Consider the following 7,845-nt stretch of genomic DNA (forward strand, 5'->3'; position numbering starts at 1 on the left):
AGGACAGCAGTCCCTGTGCCAAGGTGGAGAAGATTTGATGAACAAACGGTAGAAATGAGGAACGTGGCTGGGAGCCTGCTTCTTGAGGGATTTCAGGGGTTTTTATGATTTGATCCAACATCGGGTCAATGTTGCTGGCCACCGCTGATTACCTCCATTAATGAGGGAAACACATCGTCCAAACAATGAGGTATCCCCATGTCGGAGGCTCGCCCCCTTCCTACCTTCCAACAAGATGGCTGGGGAGGAGTGGTCCCCACCCTGGCAGAAACCCCATGGTGATACAGGGGACCGTCTTAGTTTTCTGAGCCTGGAGCCTAAGCAGACATACCCAAATTCAGTTCACTCATTCATTTATTCCTTCACTCAGTAAACATTTATTGAACATCTGCTATATGGCAGGCATTGTTCTAGGGGCTGGACATATAGCAGTAAACAAACAAACAAAAATCCTGGGCTGCCTGGGTGGCTCAGTTGGTTAAGTGTCTAACTTTGGCTCAGGTCACTATCTCAAGGTCCATAGGTTCGAACCCCACATCCGGCTCTGTGCTGATAGCTCAGAGCCTGGAGCCTGCTTCAGATTCTGTGTCTCCCTCTCTCTCTGCTTGCCACTGCCCACCCCCCACCCCCACCCCGGCTCATGCTGTGTCTCTCGCTCTCTCTCAAAAATAAATAAACATTTAAAAAATTAAAAAATATTTCCTGCCAGCCATGCTTGTAGACATTGGCTACGTGGTCCAATAAACCCAGACAGAACATCTGACTGTTCTCTGGGGTGAACTTCTCAAACGGGAACGTGCAGACATATCACGTGGGACCTTGTTAGACGCAGGAGCAGAATCTGATCAGGAGCTGAAGAGGGTCCTGAGGCTCAACATTTCTAACAGGCTCCTAGGCGGTGTCACTGTGGTCGGCCATGGTTAGAGCACCGAGCTGTCTGGGTTCTGTTCCAGCTCTGTCATCTGCTGTGTGAGCCTGGGCAAGCGTTTCCACCACATTCTCCCTCCGTGCTCTCATCTATAAAAGAGAGGTTGAAATTGTCCCCACTGCACAGAAGTGTATTATGGAAATCAATTTCTTTTTTTTTTTTCTTTCCTTAAGCGTGCTTGAAGCCTACTTTTCCGTCACTATACATAGTCTCAGCGATGCATCTTAGTAGCTTACTGTTGCCCTGAATTTCCCCATCTTTCCTGCCATACCACTACATCTGCTTGGTTCAGAAGGCTCCTTCCAGATCTGAGAAGGTGGAAGGGTGCATAGCTTTGTCCTCGAATGCCACCAATTGGAGTGGCGAGGCCTGGGGACTGGAGGATTTCTCCATAACGCTGCTGCAGAGAATTGTGTCATCCATAGCCACCTAGCAGCTGGGGAACTCTTGGCTCTTCTGCTGAAGATCTGAGTGATCACAGGCAGGGTACTTAACGTCTCCACACTTCATTTTTCTCATGGGTAAAATGGTTATTCCTAGCGCCAACTCCCAGCGTTGGTTGGCCTTCCATTTCTCTGCTTCTTTTGAGACCCAATTTGGAAGCAGGTCCGCAAGGGATAGAGACATCTGTTCCAGGCAGGTGGCATTTTGACTTGGAGCTTCAACCCCCTGAGTGAGTGGGTTTGTGAATACGGACGCTCACAGTCATGGTCAGGTTGACAAGGCATAGGCACTGATGCCAACCTTAGTTCCAGCAGAGGTCTGAATGTCCCCAGTGGTGATAGTTCCAAAGGTGAAAGAATGAAGAGGAACACAACACGTGTGATCTACCAGGCAGGGCAGGGCAGGTGTCCAGTGATGCCTGAGATTCTTCATCTAAGCATTGAGGAGCCTGAGGACCTGATCTGGAGTCAGGGGCAGGCAGACACGGCTGCCTCTCCTAGCCTTCAGCATACTGCCTCCCCCCACACTCAAGGCGTGTGACAGGAGCCCCCAGCTTCAGTGGGAATCCAGACCTGCCTCTCACCAGGTGGGCAACTACAAAGACTGGGTAATTCATTCAAACTCTCTGAGTCTCAGGTTTTTACTGAAAAAAAAAAAAAAAGAGAGAATATTGGGATGATGGCTTCTCATGGCAGGGAGATGCCCATCTCCTGTGGTTGAGGGTCTGCAATATCACTGTGGCTGGTGGGAGAGGAGGGTTTACCTCAGAGGGTCCCATCCCAAACCCATGTGGAAACTTCCTCATCTACAGAAACACCATGCAATATTTAAGACATACACTTTGAAAGCATTGTTTATCTGAAATTGTTTTAACCAGAATCCTGTATTTTATCTGGCAACACCCTACAGCAGATCCCATGCTCCCTTGGGGTCTCTGCCCCCAGCCCACCAACCTCCAGGAAGCCTGGCCCCAGTGCTCCTCCCCCACCCTGCTCCTGCCCCTCCCCAAGCCCATGTGCCCCTCCTCAGTTCCAGGAAGAGGATGTTCTGTCTTTTGCTTTGACACTACTAAGACACAGACTCTATGCTTATCTTGGGCTTCCTTTTGGATTTGCAAAAAGCTGTCTTGGATTTTTGATGTTGCTGTTAAACACATTGCCCGTGTTTTGCTGCTTTCATTCCCTCTATAACTGACAGTATTTCTATTACTCCTGAAAATAATCAGGGTGTGGCCACCTCTGACTGGCCACAAGGGAAAAGGTTGGATGTGAGGACTTGAGGAAAGAGGCAGTTCAGGGATGAATCTTTTGAACCACGGTCTCTCTGCACAACCAGCCAACGAACCAACAGCCAAAGCTGCCATTACTGTCAGGTGCAGTAGGGGAATGGGAAGGGAGGGAGTTGGACTGGCAACCCAAGGGGATGGACCAGCTTTACATGTCTTAAGGACTTCTGGTTTGGAGTCTGGCTGTGTGCATGGGTGAGGTCCATTTAAACATTTAAAGTAATTAATAAGTTCCTTTTGGAATAGGAAATGCTTGCATGGCATTTTTTTACTCCAAACAGTACAAAGTGGAATTTAGTGAAACCTCTCTCCTACCCCATCTCCAAGCTCTTTGTTTATTCTCTGGAGGCCAACATAAGAGCCAGGGTCTCTTGTCCAGCCAGACACAGATCAAGCACCCTCGGGCACATTTGCTTCTTTGTGCTTGGGTGTGTATTGTACACAGGCTGTAGCTTATGATTTTTTTTTTAACATTTATTTATTACTTTTGAGAGAGAGAGACAGAGCATGAGCAGGGGAGGGGCAGACAGAAAGAGAGACACAGAATCTGAAGCAGGCTTCAGGCTCTGAGCTGTCAGCACAGAGCCTGACACGGGGCTCGAACCCACTAACTGAGATCATGACCTGAGCCGAAGTTGGATGCTTAACTGACTGAGCCACCCAGGTGCCCCAAGGCTGTTGCTTACAGTGGGCACTCTTCTGCTTCCTTCCCTCACCCTCCTATCTTGGAGAGCATTCCATCGCTGTGCCCCACCCCCCACCTGAAGTCATCCTTGATGTGTGTCATCCAAGGCAGCAGGGAAGGTGGCCTCAGTGTCTGTCCTGGGAGAGGGCCTGGCATCAGACGTCTGTGAAACACTCGGATGGGCCCTGGGAATGCCGTCTTCTTCCTGGAACTATTGATCCAGATCACTAATTCATATTTACAACAATAATTTAAAACTTAACTTTGCATTCAGAAGAGAGTCCAACCCAAAGCATAGCGTTAAGATTCCATCTGATCTTTGTTGGTGTACTTAGAGCTGTTTCTACACACTTTTAATTAGTGTATACACGCCAACTTTTGTTTTGCCCCCCTCATAAACATTTCCCTGTACTAACATAAGATCATATCTTTTTGATTTGCAATGGAAAAACTGTGTCACGACTTTTTTCCATCACTCAAGCATCTATGGAGTGGATATTATTGCCAGGAGTTTTCTCACTGGTGTTTGAATACAAAAAGGAATGTGAAATATGTCATCTGAAAACTGATTAACTATTAAAATGGCTCAGCTCTCCTTTGCTCTACATGTAAAGATTAAACGTAATAACAGTCATGTAGCCCCCTCTTCTGCTTCAGAAAATGGCAAACAGAGAAACAGCCCAGCCCATTCCATCTTCGTCACACATGCCCTTCCTCGCAGGCCCTTGGCGTGGAAAGGATTAGCAAACTATGTCAGAGGACAGGAGCCAAAACTCACACCGCACACTAGCCAGGAAAACACTCTCCTCTCCAGGCCCTGCCCTCTCCCCACCAGACCCAACACCACCGGTGCCTGATAAGAAATCACTGAGCAGGACAGTGGGTGTTTTGGAAGCTAACTCTTCCCCTTCATGAAGCTTGCTTAAATACTTACTGGACCAAGTTGGAAAAGAGAGTATATGGTTCCCCCTTAGAGGACGATGAGGCAGAATCTTCAGGAAAGATTGCCTTTGGACATTTTATTTAAGAATGAATCTCTGGGGCGCCTGGGTGGCTCAGTCGTTGAAGCATCCGACTTCAGCTCAGGTCACGATCTCATAGCTCGTGGGTTCGAGCCCCGAGTCAGGCTCTGTGCTGATAGCTCAGAGCCTGGAGCCTGTTCGGATTCTGTGTCTCCCTCTCTCTGTGCCCCTCCCCAGCTGGGGCTCTGTCTGTTGCTGTCTCTTTCTATCAAAAATAAATAAACATTAAAAAAAAATAAAAGTTATAAAAAAAAGAATCTTGAGCTTGGTGCAGACGTAGGCAACAGGAGATGGGATGTCACAGCCCTTAACACTGGAGCTGGAGAGGCAACACCCAATCAGAAGACATAGCAGTGAGTGAGCTGGTGTTGGATCGTGGAGCCCGCGGCCTGGAGGTGGGGGGAGGGGCAACAGGTGTTAATGCTTTAGATGTGGGCACCTGGGAGGGGCCCTGGAAAAGGACTGGGGCAACTAACAGTGGGAGTACCAGCAGCCGTTATGGGGCCATGATCTGGAAGGGTGGCTGGGTTAATATCCAATACCCAATACCCATCGCTGGGGGTAGTGGCTGGACACTAGTCCCAGGTGTAACCAAAAGCATAGGCTCCCATAGGTGGCCCTTACCTTCTTTCTATGCACCTTCTCTGGGGCCATCCTCAGCAATCCTATGTCTCGCTCAATGGTTCAACTCCATAGCAGGTTAATAAAAAGGAGGTAATATACTGAAGACATTAGGGGATCCGGGAGAGATTGTCACCCAGTGTTCAGCGAAGCATAGTTCTGCAGGAACCATGCCCGCTCCTCTACCCTCAGTGGCCTCATGCATTGTCCTTTTCTCCCACACAGCCTCCGAAGACCTTCCTAGTGGTCCTGAGTAATTCTGCTCTGACACCAGCAGCTTTATAATTTATGATTCAAACCAGGGTGCTCTGGAAGTGAAAGGGGGGGGCTTTTAGCAACCACACCAGGTCCAAACCCAGCAAACCATGAACTTCCGTCTCCTGGGCTCTGACTTATACACCCCACGTGGTGCCACAAAAGCCAGTGGTTTGCTAAATTGGTTTGCTATTTCCCCCATTCTACTTGGAGGCAAGAACAGCTTTCTCCCTGTGGATCGATTCAGCTGCTAAGAAAATATTTCCTCCCTAACCTTCCATGTATGTTGTCAGAAGGAAGAAAGGAAATTTAAAAATGGACATTTTATGGGCCGTCTTTGTGTCCCAGGAGCTCCATGTTCAATCTCATTTAACTTAAGCTTCACAGGCCTGTGGGAAGGTGGGAATGTCCCCATTTTATAGACAAGGACATTGAGACTCAAGGAGGTCCTGGCTTATTGATGGAGGGGCCAGGATGTTGAGCCAGCTAACTAGTTCAAAGAGGACAGTTTACCAATTATCTAAAAGGGAAGAAGGGAGGTATATTCGGAAGGCCATCTACCCTAAAACGAGTTCTTCATAAAGGACTCAACATCATGCCCACGACACTTAACCTTTTCCTTCACAGGCCTTTTTCTTTTTCACGTTTGACCCTTTTGAAGTTTTTTTCATCAGTGGGCCGTTTCTGCCTGGTTTTGATAGCCACATTTTTATTTACATGCAAATTCGCAGCAAGCAGCTCGCATGTGAATACTATTCTAATTATTATACTTCTATGGCTCATCAGAATGCTGTATCGTAATTGGCTGCAAGATTGCCGATAACCCACAATAGCCTGATTTGGAGCTGGACCAATTTTTGCATCTGCCTAATAAAAGGAAACGGGAGGCCGGGAGAGTGTTCACCTATTTTATACGTGTTTCTTCAAGGTCAAATAATCTTTTATTCCCTTCCCAATCTGCATATTCATAAAGACCTTTGTACAATTAATGAGATGGAAGATTAAATGGTTGCAGATTAAGACCAAACCCTACTGTTCTCATTAGAGTGAAAGTTACTTAGTCAATCAGATTAGAATTCCAAATTCAAACCAGCTAACCCAGGGGTGTAACAATGCCAAGACGCACGTATCGCCTTTCAATTGGCAGCTTGCACACAGCCACTGGAGCCTGGGGGTGGGAAAGCCAGGATCCCTGGTGACTATTTCTACCTGTGCAAAGATGCTTCTCCCAGACATGGGCCCCAGTTGCTAAGTGCCCCCAATGGTAGATGAATAGAGGAGAAGGGAAGGAATCCTATTGTATCACAACAAGGCAACGTTGCCTGACACGGTTGGTAATAGAAGAAACAAAGTCTCCCCGTGTTGGTTGGGTTGTAGATTTTCCTGGGACTCCTCCTCCAGGAATCTTAAGGAGTTTTGACACTTAATGAGACCTTAATGGTTGAGGTCTTGGATACAGAAAGATTTAAGATGACGTCCCTTTTGTTGGGGAGCTTGCAACTTCCTTTGGGATGTCAAGATCCGTACATCTGAATAGATGACAAACGGAGATGGGTTTGAAGCAGAATCTTCACTTGTTCCTCATGGCCTCATCCAGTGGTGTTTCTCAAAGTGCAGTTCTGGACCCTGTTTCCAAACAAGCTGGGACCTGGCCAAAGTGAAGATTGCTGGTCATACCCCAGTCCAGCTGGTGAGGCCTGGACATCCTGAGATTTGACAAGCCCCAGATCATCCTGATGTACACTATGGAAATCACTGGCTTGGAATATCCATGCACGAACTGATTCAGAGAATCCACTAACTCCTAGATATAAGATACGGCATTTTATTTTTACATGTGCTCATCTGGGAAGACTTTGGTAGTTTCCACCAGGTTCTCACAAGTGGCCATGCATCCCAAAAAAGGGTCATAACCCCCTGCATAGAGGAAAGATATTAGGAGAACAGAAGTTGGCCAAGCAGGGGACACTGGTGACCCCATAACCCAGGACAAACTATAGAGCCTCCCCTGTGCAGTGAGGTGTTGGCCATTCTTTCCTTCCAACTCTGTGCAGGTGCAGGTGAGAGTACCAGGTGAGTTCACAGGAGAGAGGGTAACAGGATGGCCTGGATAAGAGCTCTTCCCAGCAGAGGAGGGCTTATTTGGTCCAAGGAGGGTATTCTGGGTGAGGATGCAGAGCAGTCTCCCAGGTGGGAGCGTGGCCTGCCAGCCCTGAGCCCCGAGTCTTTTTCTCCATCTTGGTTAAGCACGCCCAGTCTCCCTGCCTATCACTCTACTGTTTCTCCAAACTTGGAGCTTGGTCCCATTTGCACCTGGAGCAGACAGTGCAGTTTCCCTGGCTTTGAGTGCCTCCCCCACCCCAGAGAGCATGGAGACTTATTCCAACCTTCTGTATGATTGCTAATGAGATCACGTCTGCCTCTCGGGAAGGGGCGATTATCCTGCTGTACTGGGTTATTACGCTTTACAAGTGGTGCCCGGCCTGCCCGGCTATTTGCCCGCCTCAGGCCACACACACCTGGCTGGGCCAGGGCAGCTGCTGGGAGCCACTCCTCAGCAGCTGGCTCATTAGCAGACATGGCCTGCGTGGTGGGCAGAGATGGG

This window comes from Panthera tigris, chromosome B3, assembly GCF_018350195.1.
Source record: "Panthera tigris isolate Pti1 chromosome B3, P.tigris_Pti1_mat1.1, whole genome shotgun sequence".
NCBI classification, from domain to species: domain Eukaryota; kingdom Metazoa; phylum Chordata; class Mammalia; order Carnivora; family Felidae; genus Panthera; species Panthera tigris.